Source organism: Ranitomeya imitator, chromosome 2 (assembly GCF_032444005.1).
Source record: "Ranitomeya imitator isolate aRanImi1 chromosome 2, aRanImi1.pri, whole genome shotgun sequence".
NCBI classification, from domain to species: Eukaryota; Metazoa; Chordata; class Amphibia; order Anura; family Dendrobatidae; genus Ranitomeya; species Ranitomeya imitator.
In genome coordinates this window covers 276927049-276944517 of record NC_091283.1, presented here as the reverse complement: position 1 = coordinate 276944517, position 17469 = coordinate 276927049, and the positions used below count along the sequence as shown (strand labels likewise).

The following is a 17469-nucleotide window of genomic DNA, read 5'->3' as shown; positions in this document are numbered from 1 at the left end:
CTGTCGCTCCAGCACCTCCAGCAAGTATCGGGGGTGGTGGGGAACATAAGGTGAATATTAGACGGACATCTGTACCATCTCGCCAGGAGTTTATAACTTCTTTCTTGGTAATCTGAACAAAGTGCAGATCTGAAGGTAAATAGCAAACTCTTGAGGCTTTCCTCCGGAGTCAGTTGCGTTGTTAATTCGTTGTCCCATTTCAAGAAGAATGTAGGAGGATCAAGTGAAGATGGTTGACAGCCCTGGAACATTCTATACAGTAGTGATATTGTGTGGGACAAAGGGCCCCCACCCAGGCACACGGACTCAAAGGAAGTTAACTGTCTAAAGATGTCAGCCCACCTAGATAACACAGTGAGATAGCTTTTGATTTGCTCATAGAAGAACCACGAACCCTGCGGCGGCTCTCTGTCAGCAAAGATGGCCCCCAAGGTCTTAATTGAGGTTTGGTCTACGTAGTCATGGACCACCGGACAACTGTCTCTATGTTTGTGGAGGAACATGATCCTGTCCTGACCTGCTGGAAAGTCTGGATTTTCAAAAATTGGTGTCAGGGGGCATGGTATAGAGGAAAAGTTTAATTTTTGGATGCCATGCTTAACGAACTGAGTTAGATTTCTAGTAATGAAAGGCTGGTCATCTCCTCGGATTCCCCCAGTCCCCTCTCTCTAGAAGTGCGTCGCCGAGCCATGTCCCGAAAGCGTCATCTCAAGGCCTACCCATCTCTTACTTGACTTGTGATGGAACAGATCGAGAACGCAAGTTCCAAGAGAGGCATAGCTATAGAGCAAGAAATCCGGGAGGCCCAGTCCTCCGGACTGTTTATTCCTGCACAGGAGATGATATGCCAGCGGTGGACGTTTACCGGACCACACGAATCTTATTATCGCTGATTTGAGCCTGGAGAAGAAGGAGGTTGGAAGATACAGAGGGATGGTCTGGAAGAAATAAAGGAGGCGTGGTAAAAGATCCATTTTGATTGCATTAATTCTTCCAAGATAAGTGCAGTTTGTTCCACTTCTCCAGGTCAAGCTCCGCGTTGTGTAGTGCAATTTTATGGTTAGCGTCGTATAAATGTGAGGACTTAGCAGTTAAGTGTATACCTAAATAGGCAAGGGAGTCTGATCGCCATCTAAATGGGAACAAGGAGCATAACTGTGAAACTAAGGGGGGCGGTAACTAAATATTTAACATTTCAGATTTATGTGTATTGATTTTAAAGTTACATAGGGCTCCATAGCTGTTTAATTCAGATAAAATATTAGGTAGGCTAGTGATAGGAGAAGTAACATACATGAGTATGTCATCAATGAATAATGCTAATTTATGGTCTTCTAATTGGAACTTCATTCCTGCTATGGAGGGGTTATTGCGAATTGCGACTACCAAGTGTTCCATAGTTAACACATAGAGTAAAGGGGACAGCAGGCACCCCTGTCTCGTGCCGTTCCGTATGCAGAAAGTGTTGGACAATGCGCCGTTTACCCTGACCCGGGCAGAAGGGGATTCGTAGAGGGCTTTTATACTCCACAATGCTTTTTTTTGTAGTCCAATACCTTTGAGCGTTTGGCACATGAATTCCCAGTCCACCCTGTCGAATGCTTTTTCAGCATCTATCCATAGTAAACATAGAGGGTCACCTTTTTTGTTGGCTCTGTCGATCAGGGAGATAGATCTGATGGTATTGTCTCTAGCCTCCCTTCCGGGCACAAAGCCCACCTGGTCTTGGTTAATTAGAAGGGGCAAGAGGCAATTAAGTCTCTTTGATATCATTTTGGCATAAATTTTGACATCGATGTTTATTAGTGAGATGGGGCGGTAGTTGCTACAGAGCGAAGGATCTTTACCCTGTTTTGGAATAACCGTGATATGGGCCATTAGTGCCTGGGGGGGTGGGTGGGGGGGAAGAGCCACCTGAGAGGATATAGTTGCATGTTGTTAGAAAAGAGGGGCACAGCATATCTGAGAATAGCTTTCAGAAGCCTGCTGTATAGCCATCTGGGCCAGGGCTCTTGCCCAGTTTCAAGTCTTGAATCACGGAAATTACCTCATCCAGAGAAAAATCTCTCTCCAGATCCTCCAAGCACTCTGCAGAAATTGTGGGTAATTTGTTGAGTTTGATATATGCATTGATTTTCTCTTGGAATGAGTGGGTGGGGAGGTCTTTGAAACGGCCCTTTATGTTGTATAGAGAACTGTAGTAATCAGAGAAGCTAGCCAAAATTTCTTTGGGGCTGTCGACTGTTTTACCCTTGGCATCTTTAATGTGTGGTATAAATGTTTGTGGGCCCCGTGGATGTAGAGCTCTCGCTAAGTATTTGCCACTCTTGTTCCCCAGGAGGTAGAATCTACTTCTAATTCGTTCTCTAAGACAACGTGATCTCTGGTCCAGAATTGTTAGTAGTTTCTGTCTAGCTGTGGACAGGCTCGTCAGAGTAAGAGGGGACAGGTCCTGCTTGTGTTGCGTCTCTAGTTTGTGGATCTGTGAGGAGAGGTCAACTATGTTGGCCAGGCGTTCTTTTTTAAGACGGGCTCCCTGAGAGATGAGTGTACCCAGCAGGACGCTCTTAAGGGCCTCCCATTGCATTGAGGGGGATGTTGAATCCCCTGTATGGTTTGCCACAAAATCTGTGATTGCACCCTTCACCGCCGACACACAGATCGGGTCCTGTAATAGACTTTCGTTTAGTCGCCAGGAAAAGCTAGATCTTGTGGAGGGATCCAGCCGTATTGAGAAGTATATGGGTGCATGGTCAGACCACAATACAGACCCTATATCTCCCTTCACCTCAAAATCCAGCAGACACTGAGAGATAAAAAAAATAGTCAATTCTACTGTATGTGGAATGTATATGGGAGTAGAAACTGTAGTCTTTTGTGCCTGGGTGGAGAGCCCTCCACACATCCACCAACCGCAAATCATATAATTGTTTCCTCACTTTTTTAATTGAAGAAGGTGGGTACGAGGTCCTGCCCAACGAGACAACAACCGCAGGGTCCATTGGAAGGTTGAAGTCATCCCCGAGGATTATCGGAAGAGCGCCTGCAAATTTCTCCAGGAGTCGTCTGCATGTGCCTCCGAATCTTTGCTGGCCCTGATTGGGAAAATATACGTTAGCCAATATAATTACACGTGATCCCCACGCCACTTTCAGGAAAACATATCGGCCCTCCGTGTCGATTGATGAATCAAGAATCTCAGGGAGGAAAGTTTTATGAAAGCCTATTGATACTCCCTTGGATTTAGAATGAGGGTTCGTGCTATGGAACCACTTGGGGTAATAGTGTGAGGTACAGTTAGGGGTCATGCCAGTTTTAAAATGTGTTTCCTGGAGCATTAAGATTGATATATGTTGTTTATGGTTGGATTACATGAGTTGACTCCTTTTCTCGGGAGTGTTCATCCCTTTAACATTGTGAGAGCAGAAATTAATTCCAGCCATGTCAAAGTTGGGTATCAAGGGCATGATAGTATGGACTTTGAGACCAGATCCTAGGAAATTTTAGGTGTGGATGTTGGAACGGGCGTGTTGTAGGGAGTTGGAGGGGAGGATGGATGAAAGGGGGGAGGGGAAGGAAAAAGAGGAAGAAGAAATAGTAGGAAAGCTGAGACTAAAAGAGAAGAACTGAGTATGTGTTGAGTGAGTACCTGAGGTGTGCTGTCATGGTGTGGTTATCCGGTGGGAAACCACGCAGAGAACTACCGGTGGGGCGGGAAGAAGCCCCAGGAGAGAATCTGCCCCCGGCCTTCGCCCCCGCAACCTGAACAATAAACAGTTGTGACAAACTTTAGTGATTGACATCTGAGCCTGTTTAAACTATGGTTAGATTTATCTTGAACATAAGGAGCGGAAAAAAAAAAAGGGAGGGAGAGGGGGGGGAGGGGAGGGAGAGGAGGAAGGGAGGGGGGAAAGGGGGAGTGGGAGGAAGGAGGGGGGAGAGGAAGGGGGAGGAGGAAGGGAGGGGGGGAAAGGGGGAGTAGGAGGAAGGGAGGGGGGGAGAGGAAGGGGGGAGGGGGAGGTAGGAGGGAGGGGTGGGAGAGGAGGGGGAAGATTAATAGATAAACCAACAATTCGCTAGCACTATCTCAGAGTCTAGTAGTCAGGGCTATAAACTATTAAGAAGTTATGCACGACAAGACGCGTACAGTTCAAAACCAAATCGGTATGTGAATCAGTGGAACTTATAACAAACTATGAAAGTGTAAAAGAGAACATCACAGGAGAAGACAGCGTTTGGTGAAGGCTCCTCTCAAGTTGGGTCCGGAGGGGAACCAGTCTTCTTACGCTGCTTAGAATGCTGTGCTTTTAGCCATCTTGGAGGAATATCTGGAAGTTGGGGCGAGCGCGGCCAGTCCGGGAGGTCAGTCATTGGTAGTTCAAAGGTTCCTAGTAAGTTGGCCAGGTCACCCAGATTGCGGAAGATGGCCGTCTTCCCGCCTTTAAAGGCAATCAGCTGGAATGGGAATCCCCATCTATAAGTAATGTCTCTGTCCTTGAGAAGAGACAATAAGGGGCGTAATGCTCTCCTGAGCTGTAGCATGCGCCTAGATAGATTGGACAATAGTAAAATTTGAGTTCCACAGTAGTCGATGGTGCCCCTCCGCCTGGCAGCCAACATGATGGCCTCCTTGGTTCTATAATAATGAACTCTGCAGATGACGTCCCTAGGTCTCGATTCTGATGTCGGTTTGGATCCCAGGGATCTGTGTATACGGTCGAATTCAATTGAGCCGCCTTCCTCACCATCGAGAAGGTCAAGGAAAATATTCTGTACAGTAGAATCCAAGTCTGGGGGATTTACGAATTCTAATGTTGTTACGTCTGTTGCGATTTTCTGAGTCCTCCATTCCTGTCGCAAACTCCTCCAGTCTCTGAGCGTGGCTAGCTATGACCTCCCTGTGGGTTTGTAATTCTTGTGGAATAATGTCCTGGGACTTTTCTACCTCTTCCACCCGAGTTGTGAATTCTGATTTGAGAGCTTGTAGCTCTTTTTTGTAGGAGTTTTCAATACGGCAGGCGAAAGCCTCCAAGTCTGATTTAGTAGGGAGAGATCTGATGAATTTGCTAAGCTTGTTAACAGACACATCATCTGGGAGTTCGCCGCTATCATCCCCTTCATTGGTCATTCTGTCGGGGGAGCCCTGGTGAGTTGGTGGGTCATGTGTGTTAGAACTATCCCCTGAGGACTTGGTGGAGGATTTGGATCTTGTGTTCCTGTGTTGGCCATTTGTATTAAGAAAACGATCCATGTTGCCAGGGAGAGGGTCAGAATCTGGAGGCAGTCCAGAACGCTTTTTGGTCTTGCCCATACACACCTGTGAGACTTTAGTTGCTAATAGGTGGTTGCGGGGGGGATTAGGAGGGCATGTGTGTCTACATTAGACAGGCAGACCTCTCAGCAGCAGGTTCCTTTTCCCTATAGGAATCCTGGGTTCAGTGGGGGGTTAGGCCCGAGGTTTTATGGCCTGTGAAGGGGTCAATAAAGACAGTCTTAGTTCTTCTATTTGGAGGCCCGTGAGAAGCGGGAGATTGCGTGCCGCCTGCGGGCCTCAGGCCTGTGTGTAGGCCTCCGGGGTTCCCCGCGTCTGCAACTCACAGAAACGGCCAATATGGCTAAGATGAATGTCCAGGGCTTATAGGCAGCTGGATTGAGCCTTCTAATCTGGAAAATTGCGTCCCTGGATGGGCAGATTAAGCAGATTATATCTGTTGTCAGAGGAGCTCAAGGAATATGAGATCAATTATTCTTATTAGTTGTATAGTATGCTTTTGCAGAATAAATAGGTGGTCCGGAAACTAATCTCAAAGTGGCTACAGAGTTATGTCTCTATTCAAATTCAACAGTATTTTCTTATGTGCATTTAGCACAATACATAAACAGGACACAGGGTGGCAGCAGAGAGCCGTAATCTGCGAGCTCACTAGATCTGTATGCCCCGGCCAGAAGTATCAGATCGCATCGCATAAGCAAATAATAGCAGGGGGAAGGAGAGGATGTTTACCCTCTGCAGTTCACAGAAGCTGACCCCCTGCTCCTGCCAGGCACACCTGATTCTCCGGCTGCTGCAGGAAATCAAATCCAGGGCTCCAGCACGCTGCTAGCTTCCCCACCTCCTCCACGTGTCGAGGGCACCCAAGATGGCCGCCGTCCCTCTGCTCTCAGTGCTCTGTTCCCGCCACAGACCTTCACAGCCTCAGGGGATCCGGACCCAGCGTTCAGTCTCCAGACGCTCCCCTCAGCCCCTCTGCTGTCTTCAACTCACCGAGAAGCTGAACTGCAGGTGAGTTATTAGTCGTGCAGATCTGATGTTTGCCGGCTCCCAGTACGCTGAGCCCGCTGCTGCCACAACTCTGCAGGCGCTCTGTATTCCGGGTCAGACGCGGTCACCACTTCTCCCGAGGGTGTTCCTCTCACCACTCCGGCCTCCAAAACTCAGTTCGGTGGGGAAAAAGTCTGTATTTGTGCTATTTTACCGGAAGGAGCACAGCAGCATGCGACCTCTCTCCTCAGTGTCCTGGCCACGCCCCAACCAAACAGGTTTTAATAGAAGTTCCATCATCTCAGATAGGGAAAGGATTTTACTCTCCCTTGTTTCTGATTACTAAGCCTGATGGATCTTTCAGAACTATAATTAATTTAAGAAAATTGAACACCTTCATAAGATCCAAAACATTTAAAATGGAATCCATTCGTTCAGGTATAAAAAAATTATTTCCAAACTGTTATATGGTAGTCTTGGATCTTAAGGATGCTGATTACCATCTTCCTATACACCAGTTACACCAGCAGTTTCTTCGGGTGGCAGTATTAATGAATGGTCAGGTTCGTCATCTACAGTTCAGAGCAATGCTCTTTGGGTTATCTATGGCCCTGAGAGTATTTGCCAAATTGTTATTAGAAGTGATGTCCTTTCTACGGTTAAAGGACACACTGGTCATTCCGTACCTAGATGACCTGCTGATTATAGGTAAATCCCCCCTTCAATGTGAGCAAAGGTTGGAGGAAATTATGTTTTCTCTGCAAACATTGGTTGGATTATCAATTGGGAAAAATCCAGACTCCAACCAGTAACATGTCAAAAATTTCTTGGACTCCTTCTAGATTCAGTGGGCCAGGTATGTTTGCTTCCTGAGGATAAGAAGGCCTCCATAGTTAATAAGGTGAACTTAGCGATTGAAAAACACAGTATGTCATTAAGGAGTGCCATGTCCTTGCTAGGTTCACTGACTTCATGTATTCCTGTGGTTCAGTGGGCACAATTTCATACTAGAAAACTGCAGAAATTTGTGTTAGAAGAGGACATTAAAAAGCGTGGACGTTTAGATCAGACAGTTTTTCTAACTTTAGAGGTGGTTCGCTCCCTTACATGGTGGTTGGACTGGGAAAATCTCTCGAGAGGAGTTCTGTGGGTGATAACTCCTTCAAAAACATAGTGACCATAGACGCTAGTCCAGAAGGCTGGGGGGCATATTTTCAGGAGCAGATAGTTCAGGGTCTTTGGTCCATATCAGAATCTTATAATTGTTCTAATGTTAAAGAATTAAGAGCTATATATTATTCCATACTCCACTTTCTTCTTCAGCTGCGAGGCTCTCACACAAGGGTCCTTTGCGACAATACCACTGCAGTGGTCTACCTAAACCATCAAGGAGGTACACGGTCGGACACTCTCATGGATGTTACATCAGACATCATGAATTTAGTCGAAAGTCATCTGTTGTCCCTGTCAGCGGTTACACATCGGGGCATAGACATTTTTTGTGCTGATTTCCTCAGCCGCCACACCCTTCATCAAGTAGAATGGATGCTTAACAGGAAGATTTTCAGACTGATAACAGCTCGATGGGGGTTGCCTCAAATAGACTTATTTTCAACAAGATCTAACCGTCAGGACAGAGCATTCGCCTCGCTATGCAGACAGGACAATCCAGACATATTCGATGCCCTTCAGGTTCCATGGACATGCAGTCTGGCTTATGCTTTTCCCCCATGGAATCTCCTGCCCATAGTTATAAGAAAAATAAGGGAAGAAGGGGCAAGAGTGCTGTTGATAACCCCATTTTGGCCTAAGAGGCGATGGTTTTCATGGCTCAGGGCAATGTCGATTACAGACCCTTGGATTCTAACTCAGATCAAGGACCTGCTCTCTCAAGGGCCTTTCTTCCACCCTCAGGTAAAGGGCTTGAACTTGACTGTCTGGAAATTGAGAGGCAGTTATTAAGTCTTAGTGGATTCTCTAAAGGGTTAATAGATACCCTCATGAAAAGTAGAAAACCTTCTACTACAAAATTTATGTCAGAGTCTGGAGAAAATTTCTTGAATTCCACACAACACAATTTTCTTCTATATTTTCAATATTAGAGTTTCTGCAGAAGGGTCTTGAGTTAGGTCTCTCTGTAAGCACTCTAAAGGTTCAGATTTCAGCTGTAGGAGCCCTCTTCAATTATGATGTTGCAGGCGATAGGTGGATATCCCGTTTTATATCTGCATGTGAACGGTCAAAACCAATCCGTATACCTCAGGTCCCTCAATGGGATACCTCAGGTCCCTCAATGGGATCTAACTTTGGTTCTAGACGCATTGTCAAAGAGCCCTTTCTAGCCTCTTCATGCAGCCTCATTGAAAAATATTTAATTAAAGACGGTGTTGTTAGTAGCATTGGTGTTGTGAGTTCTGTTTTTGGGCTCCCTCTGGTGGTTACTGATGGTACTGGGTGACTTGTGTTCTCTGCGGTCTCTGGTGTCCACCTGTTCCATCAGGTTATGGGAGTTTCCTATTTAACCTGGCTTTTTTGTCATTTCCTCGCCGGCTATCAATGTAATCAGCGTGTCTTTTTACCTCTGCTACCTGCGTCTGTTATCTTCAGGACAAGCTAAGTTTTGATTTTCCTGTTCCACGTTTTGTTTAATTTTTGTCTTAGTCCAGCTTGCAGATATGTGATTCCTTGCTGCTGGTTGCTCTAGTGGGCTGAAATTACTCCTCATGTTCCATGAGTTGGCACATGAGTTCAAGTAATTTCAGGATGGTTTTTTGAAGGGTTTTTCGCTGACCGCGCAGTTCACTTTTGTATCCTCTGCTATCTAGCTTTAGCGGGCCTCATTTTTGCTGATTCTATTTTCATAACTACGTATGTGCTTTCCTCTCATTTCACCGTTATTACATGTGGGGGGCTGCTATTTCTGTGGGGTGTTTCTCTGGAGGCAAGTGAGGTCTGTGTTTCTTCTAATAGGGGAAGTTAATCCTTCGGCTGGCGCGAGACGTCTAGGAATCATCGTAGGCACGTTCCCCGGCTACTGCTAGTTGTGTGTTTAGGTTCAGGATCGCAGTCAGCTCAGGTTCCATCACCCTAGAGCTTGTTTTGTTTTTGTGCTTGTCCTTTTGTGATCCCCTGCCATTGGGATCATGACAGTATAGCCGGCTAAAAAAAATTGGTCATCGTTTTGGCTGAAGTAGGAGGAAAAGTAGTCTGAGGAAGTTTTTTTTTTTTTTTCCCCCTCCTCAGTGTTTGCTGCCTAGCCTTAATTGCAGCTTGGCTGCTTCTTTCCTCCTCTTAATCCTTGAATGGCTCTGACCTCAGCTGTTTATCATGGACGTCCAGAGTTTGGCTTCCAGCCTGAATAATCTTGCTGCTAAGGTTCAAAATATACAAGATTTTGTTGTACATACTCCTATGTCTGAACCTAGAATTCCTATCCCAGATTTTTTTCTGGAGATAGATCTAGTTTTCTGAATTTTAAGAACAATTGCAAGTTGTTTCTTTCCTTGAAATCTCGCTCCTCTGGAGACCCTGCTCAGCAGGTCAAGATTGTTATATCTTTCCTGCGGGGTGACCCTCAGAATTGGGCATTTGCATTGGCACCAGGGGATCCTGCGTTGCTCAATGTGGATGCGTTTTTTCTGGCATTGGGTTTGCTCTATGAAGAACCTAACCTAGAGATTCAGGCTGAAAAAGCTTTATTGGCTCTTTCTCAGGGGCAAGATGAAGCAGAAATATATTGTCAGAAATTTCGGAAATGGTCGGTGCTTACTCAGTGGAATGAGTGCGCTCTGGCTGCAAAATTCAGAGATGGCCTTTCTGAGGCCATTAAAGATGTTATGGTGGGGTTCCCGGCGCCTACAGGTCTGAATGAGTCCATTACTATGGCTATTCAGATTGATCGGCGTTTACGGGAGCGCAAACCTGTGCACCATTTGGCGGTGTCTTCTGAACAGGCACCTGAGATAATGCAATGTGATAGAATTCAGTCCAGAAGTGAACGGCAAAATTATAGGCGGAAAAATGGATTGTGTTTTTATTGTGGGGATTCAGCTCGTTATATCAGCATGCTCTAAACGCACAAAAAAGGTTGATAAGTCTGTTGCCATTGGTACTTTACAGTCTAAGTTCATTCTGTCTGTGACTCTGATTTGTTCATTATCATCCATTTCCGTCGATGCTTATGTGGATTCAGGCGCTGCCCTGAGTCTTATGGATTGGTAATTTGCCAATCGCTGTGGGTTTAGTCTGGAACCTCTGGAAGTTCCTATTCCTTTGAAAGGAATTGACTCTACACCTTTGGCTATGAATAAACCTCAGTACTGGACACAAGTGACCATGCGTATGACTCCCGTTCATCAGGAGGTGATTCGCTTCCTGGTACTGTATAATTTACATGATGTCTTAGTGCTTGGTCTGCCATGGTTACAAACTCATAACCCAGTCCTGGACTGGAAAACAATGTCTGTGTTAAGCTGGGGATGTCAGGAGGTTCATGATGATGCATCTCCGATTTCTATCGCTTCATCTACTCCTTCTGAGGTTCCGGTATTTTTGTCTGATTATCGGGAGGTTTTTGAGGAGCCTAAGCTCAGTTCGCTTCCTCCTCACAGGGATTGCGATTGTGCTATAGATTTGATTCCTGGCAGTAAATTCCCTAAAGGTCGTTTGTTCAATCTGTCAGTGCCAGAGCATACTGCTATGCGGAATTATGTTAAGGAGTCCTTGGAAAAGGGACATATCCGTCCATCTTCGTCCCCTTTGGGAGCAGGTTTTTTTTTCGTGGCCAAAAAAGATGGTTCCTTGAGGCCTTGCATAGATTATCGTCTTTTGAATAAGATTACAGTCAAATATCAGTATCCTTTGCCATTGTTGACTGATTTGTTCGCTCGCATTAAGGGGGCTAAATGGTTCACTAAGATTGATCTTCGGTGTGCGTATAATCTTGTGCGGATAAGGCAGGGTGATGAGTGGAAAACCGCATTTAATACGCCTGAGGGCCATTTCGAGTATTTGGTGATGCCTTTTGGACTTTCTAATGCTCCTTCTGTCTTCCAGTCTTTTATGCACGATATTGTCCGTGAATATCTGGATAAATTTATTATCGTGTATTTGGATGATGTTTTGTTTTTTTTCTGATGACTGGGAGTCTCATGTTCAGCAGGTCAGGAAGGTGTTTCAAGTCCTGCGGGCCAATTCTTTGTTTGTAAAGGGTTCTAAATGTCTCTTTGGAGTCCAGAAGATTTCTTTTTTGGGGTATATTTTTTCCCCTTCTACTATTGAGATGGATCCCGTCAAGGTTCAGGCTATTTGTGACTGGACGCAGCCTACATCTCTTAAGAGTCTACAGAAGTTCTTGGGCTTTGCTAATTTTTATCGTCGCTTCATAACTAATTTTTCTAGTGTTGTTAAGCCTTTGACGGATTTGACTAAGAAGGGTGCTGATGTTACTGATTGGTCTCCTGCGGCTGTGGAGGCCTTTCAGGAACTTAAGCGCCGGTTTTCTTCTGCTCCTGTGTTGCGTCAGCCAGATACGTCGCTTTTCAGGTTGAGGTTGATGCTTCCGAGATTGGAGCGGGGGCGGTTTTGTCACAGAGAAGCTCCGATGGCTCAGTGATGAAGCCATGTGCGTTCTTTTCTAGAAAATTTTCGCCCGCTGAACGGAATTATGATGTTGGTAATCGGGAGCTTTTGGCCATGAAGTGGGCATTTGAGGAGTGGCATCATTGGCTTGAGGGTGCTAGACATCATGTGGTGGTCTTGACTGATCACAAAAATCTGATGTACCTTGAGTCTGCCAAGCGTCTGAATCCTAGACAGGCTCGTTGGTCACTGTTTTTCTCCCGTTTCAATTTTGTGGTTTCATATCTGCCAGGTTCAAAGAATGTGAAGGCGGATGCTCTTTCTAGGAGTTTTGTGCCTGACTCCCCTGGAAATTCTGAGCCCACTGGTATCCTTAGGGATGGGGTGATTTTGTCAGCTGTCTCCCCAGACTTGCGACGTGCTTTGCAGGAGTTTCAGGCGGATAAACCTGATCGTTGTCCGCCGGAAAGACTGTTTGTTCCGGATAATTGGACCAGTAGAGTCATCTCCGAGGTCCATTCTTCTGTGTTGGCAGGTCATCCTGGAATATTTGGTACTAGAGACTTGGTGGCCAGGTCTTTTTGGTGGCCTTCCTTGTCGAGGGATGTGCGTTCTTTCGTGCAGTCTTGTGGAGTTTGCGCTCGGGCTAAGCCTTGCTGTTCTCGGGCCAGTGGATTGTTGTCACCTTTGCCTATCCCGAAGAGGCCTTGGACGCACATTTCCATGGACTTTATTTCGGATCACCCTGCCTCTCAAAAAATGTCCGTCATATGGGTTGTGTGTGACCGCTTTTCTAAGATGGTTCATCTGGTACCCTTGCCTAAGTTACCTTCCTCCTCTGAGTTGGTCCCTCTGTTTTTTCAAAACGTGGTCCGTTTGCATGGCATTCCGGAGAACATCGTTTCTGACAGGGGATCCCAGTTTGTGTCTAGATTTTGGCGGACGTTCTGTGCTAAGATGGGCATTGATTTGTCCTTTTCGTCTGCATTCCATCCCCAGACGAATGGCCAGACGGAACGAACTAATCAGACTTTAGAAACTTATTTAAGGTGTTTTGTTTCTGCTGATCAAGATGACTGGGTTTCCTTTTTGCCGCTTGCCGAGTTTGCCCTTAATAATCGGGCTAGTTCTGCTACCTTGGTTTCTCCTTTCTTTTGTAATTCGGGGTTTCATCCTCGTTTTTCCTCTGGTCAGGTGGAGCCTTCTGATTGTCCTGGAGTGGACATGGTGGTGGATAGGTTGCATCAGATTTGGAGTCATGTGGTGGACAATTTGAAGTTGTCCCAGGAGAGGGCTCAGCAGTTTGCTAATCGCCGTCGCCGCGTGGGTCCTTGACTTCTTGTTGGGGACTTGATGTGGTTGTCTTCTCGTTTTGTTCCTATGAAGGTCTCTTCTCCTAAGTTCAAGCCTTGGTTCATCGGTCCCTATAGGATCTTGGAAATTCTTAACCCTGTGTCGTTTCGTTTGGATCTCCCGGCATCGTTTGCTATTCATAATGTGTTCCATTGGTCGTTGTTGCGGAAGTATGAGGTACCTGTTGTTCCTTCGCTTGAGCCTCCTGCTCCGGTGCTGGTGGAGGGTGAATTGGAGTATGTTGTGGAGAAGATCTTGGATTCTCGTGTTTCCAGACGGAAACTCCAGTATTTGGTCAAGTGGAAGGGTTATGGTCAGGAGGATAATTCTTGGGTGATTGCCTCTGATGTTCATGCTGCCGATTTGGTCCGTGCTTTTCATAGGGCTCATCCTGGTCGCCCTGGTGGTTCTCGTGAGGGTTCGGTGACCCCTCCCCAAGGGGGGGGTACTGTTGTGAGTTCTGTTTTTGGGCTCCCTCTGGTGGTTACTGATGGTACTGGGTGACTTGTGTTCTCTGCGGTCTCTGGTGTCCACCTGTTCCATCAGGTTATGGGAGTTTCCTATTTAACCTGGCTTTTTTGTCATTTCCTCGCCGGCTATCAATGTAATCAGCGTGTCTTTTTACCTCTGCTACCTGCGTCTGTTATCTTCAGGACAAGCTAAGTTTTGATTTTCCTGTTCCACGTTTTGCTTAATTTTTGTCTTAGTCCAGCTTGCAGATATGTGATTCCTTGCTGCTGGTTGCTCTAGTGGGCTGAAATTACTCCTCATGTTCCATGAGTTGGCACATGAGTTCAAGTAATTTCAGGATGGTTTTTTGAAGGGTTTTTCGCTGACCGCGCAGTTCACTTTTGTATCCTCTGCTATCTAGCTTTAGCGGGCCTCATTTTTACTGATTCTATTTTCATAACTACGTATGTGCTTTCCTCTCATTTCACCGTTATTACATGTGGGGGGCTGCTATTTCTGTGGGGTGTTTCTCTGGAGGCAAGTGAGGTCTGTGTTTCTTCTAATAGGGGAAGTTAATCCTTCGGCTGGCGCGAGACGTCTAGGAATCATCGTAGGCACGTTCCCCGGCTACTGCTAGTTGTGTGTTTAGGTTCAGGATCGCGGTCAGCTCAGGTTCCATCACCCTAGAGCTTGTTTTGTTTTTGTGCTTGTCCTTTTGTGATCCCCTGCCATTGGGATCATGACACATTGGTATCTGCTAGGAGAGTGAGCGATCTTCATGCCTTACCAATAGATCCTCCATTTTTATCTGTAACATCTGACAGAATAATTTTAAAAACGGACCCGTCCTATCTTCCTAAAGTAGCCACTAGGTTTCATAGATCCCAGGAGATCTTCCTACCTACTTTTTATAAAGACCACTCAACTCCAGAGGAAGGGAGGTGTTATGATCTGGTGGTTTAGGAACAACATGAGACAAGCTCTGAAGGAGGTGGTATCTGTACTGACCGCAAACCCTGAACCTAGCAGCGCAACTAGAAATAGCCGTGGGGGGTACCTGACGCTCCCTAGACCCCTCGGCACAGCCTAAGATCTAACTTCCTCTAAAGATGGAAACAGGATACCTATCTTGCCTCAGAGAAAATCCCCAAAGGAAAGATAGCCCCCCCACAAATATTGACGGTGAGAGGAGGGGAAAATAACATACGCAGAAATGAAATCAGATTTTAGCATAGGAGGCCAGTCTAGCTTGATAGATAGGACAGGAAAGGATACTGTGCGGTCAGTATAAAAACTACAAAAATCCACCCAGAGTTTACAAAATCTCCACACCTGACTAAAGGTGTGGAGGGTAAATCTGCCTCCCAGAGCTTCCAGCTAACAGAAATAATCCATAATGACAAGCTGGACAAATATAGAATGCACAGAACAATAAGTCCACAGCATGTGGACTGAAATGAGCAAAGCCAGAACTTATCTTTGCAGAACTGGTCAGGAAACCAGGAGAATCCAAGCAGAGATGTGAATCCAGCCAGGAAACATTGACAAGTGGCACAGGCTGAAGACTAGAGCCAGGTTAAATAGCAGAGACAGGAGAGACGATTAGTGAAAGCAGCTGCTAAAGCTAAACCCAAGGAGCAGCAGTTCCACTCAAAACCACCAGAGGGAGCCCAAGGGCAGAATTCACAAAAGTGCCATTTACAACCACCGGAGGGAGCCCAAGAATGGAATTCACAACAGGGAGGCTTCATACCCTAGACGTTAAAAGGACTGTTCTGGCCTATTTAGAGAGGACTAGGGACTGGAGGAAGAGTAGGGCTCTCTTTGTGTCTTTCCAGGGTAAAACAAAGGGTCCAGAGTCACAAAGTATACGTTATCGCGCTGGATCAGAGATGCCATAATCTTGGCGTATAAAGCTAGAGGAAGAGATCCACCACTACATGTGGGAGCACGCTCTACAAGAGCCTTGTCGGCTTCCTGGGCAGAGAAGGCGAACGTGCCAATAGACCATATATGTAAGGCCACAACCTGGTGTTCACCTAGTACTTTCTATAAGCACTATAGATTAGACCTATCTTCCACCTCTGATCTAACCTTTGGAATATCAGTCCTTGACATGGTGAACTCACTCAATCTGTTGTCTCTGTAAATCTCTCTAGTGGGTGCTGTCGTGGCGAATAGAAAATACTGGATTACTTACCGGTAATGCTTTTGTATAGAGCCCACGACAGCACCCATTCACATCCCTCCCTTTTTTTATAGTAGCACGTGGTGCCTTTGTGCTGAGGTGTAAATAATAGAACAGTATAGTATAAGTTTGTAAATGTGTACATATTTCTGAGCCTATTAACTAAAGACTGGCCTCGGTTCCTCCTATTCTCTGTAATACAACTGAGGAGCGAGGGGGGCCGCCCCTTTTATCTCTCTGTAGGTTTCCTGTTCCTAGGGGCGGATCCTCTCTCTCTAGTGGGTGCTGTCGTGGGCTCTATAAAAGAGCATTACTGGTAAGTAATCCGGCAGTTTTCCTGATTTCTCCTATTAGTGTGGTTCCATCCGTATCCAGCTAGATTGGTTGCAAACACTATATAGGAGTAGATAGAGGAGCCTTTCTGCAGCCTTGCAGCGCTAGTGCACAGTTCTCTGCACTGTTCACAGTTGTCTGCGAGGTCTCTGTGTGTGAGTGCAGCTCACGCTGTAGTGTGTTCTGCAGCCACCTCCGGTTGTAGTCCACTCAGCGTGCGTCACTGCCTCATACATTGTCCTTTTTTGCATTAGTGCTGCTCATTTTTCCTGATTTCTCCTATTAGTGTGGTTCCATCCGTATCCAGCTAGATTGCTTGCAAAAAACTATATACAGTAGGAGTAGATAGAGGAGCATTTCTGCAGCCTTGTGCCCTGCAGCCCCAGCCAGATTAGTATTAGCCTATTTTTTTGGAGCCTCATCTATTGCATTGTAGGTTACCTTCCTGCATTGTAATAGCTACAAAAAGTTTGTGATACTATCTGTTTTACATCTTTGGGCACATCCAGTGTTTTTTTGTGAAAAAAAAGTTAATAAAGTTCACCAAACACTCCTTTTTACAGTTGTGTAGGCCACATTAGCTCATAATAAAGTTTAGTGCACACTTTATAAAGTTAGTGTTTCTTATACCTGTTAGCAGCTGTTCAGGAATAAGCAAACTAAGCCCTTAGTACTTTTCTGCCTATTTTTATCAGTCTACCAAGATGAAGAAGGCAGGGAGTAAAGGTACCGTCACACTAGACGATATCGCTAGCGATCCATGACGTTGCAGCGTCCTGGCTAGCGATATCGTCCAGTGTGACAGGCAGCAGCGATCAGGCCCCTGCTGTGATATCGCTGGTCGGGGAAGAAAGTCCAGAACTTTGTTTCGTCGCTGGATCTCCCGCTGATATCGCTGAATCGGCGTGTGTGACGCCGATTCAGCGATGTCTTCGCTGGTAACCAGGGTAAACATCGGGTTACTAAGCGCAGGGCCGCGCTTAGTAACCGATGTTTACCCTGGTTACCATCGTTAAAGTAAAAAAAACAACCACTACATACTTACCTACCGCTGTCTGTCCCCGGCGCTCTGCTTCTCTGCTCTGGCTGTGAGCACAGCGGCCGGAAAGCAGAGCGGTGACGTCACCGCTCTGCTTTCCGGCTGCCCGGCGCTCACAGCCAGAGCAGAGAAGCACAGCGCCGGGGACAGACAGCGGTAGGTAAGTATGTAGTGGTTGTTTTTAATACTTTAACGATGGTAACCAGGGTAAACATCGGGTTACTAAGCGCGGCCCTGCGCTTAGTAACCCGATGTTTACCCTGG

At 46.2% G+C, this 17469-nt stretch overlaps 1 protein-coding gene across 3 annotated transcripts in view; it reads left to right on the top strand.

The window, feature by feature from the left end:
- LOC138666922 (zinc finger protein 665-like) overlaps window positions 1–17469 on the top strand; it is a 129974-nt gene that overhangs the window by 47802 nt on the left and 64703 nt on the right. For 2 of the 3 annotated variants that reach the window (XM_069755107.1, XM_069755106.1), the window contains exon 1: window positions 5338–6283. The exons of the other annotated variant lie outside the window; for it this stretch is intronic. The gene's annotated coding sequence lies outside the window, so the exon portion shown is untranslated. Of the gene's footprint in view, window positions 1–5337; window positions 6284–17469 lie in introns of those variants that run through there. 3 annotated transcript variants of the gene reach the window in all.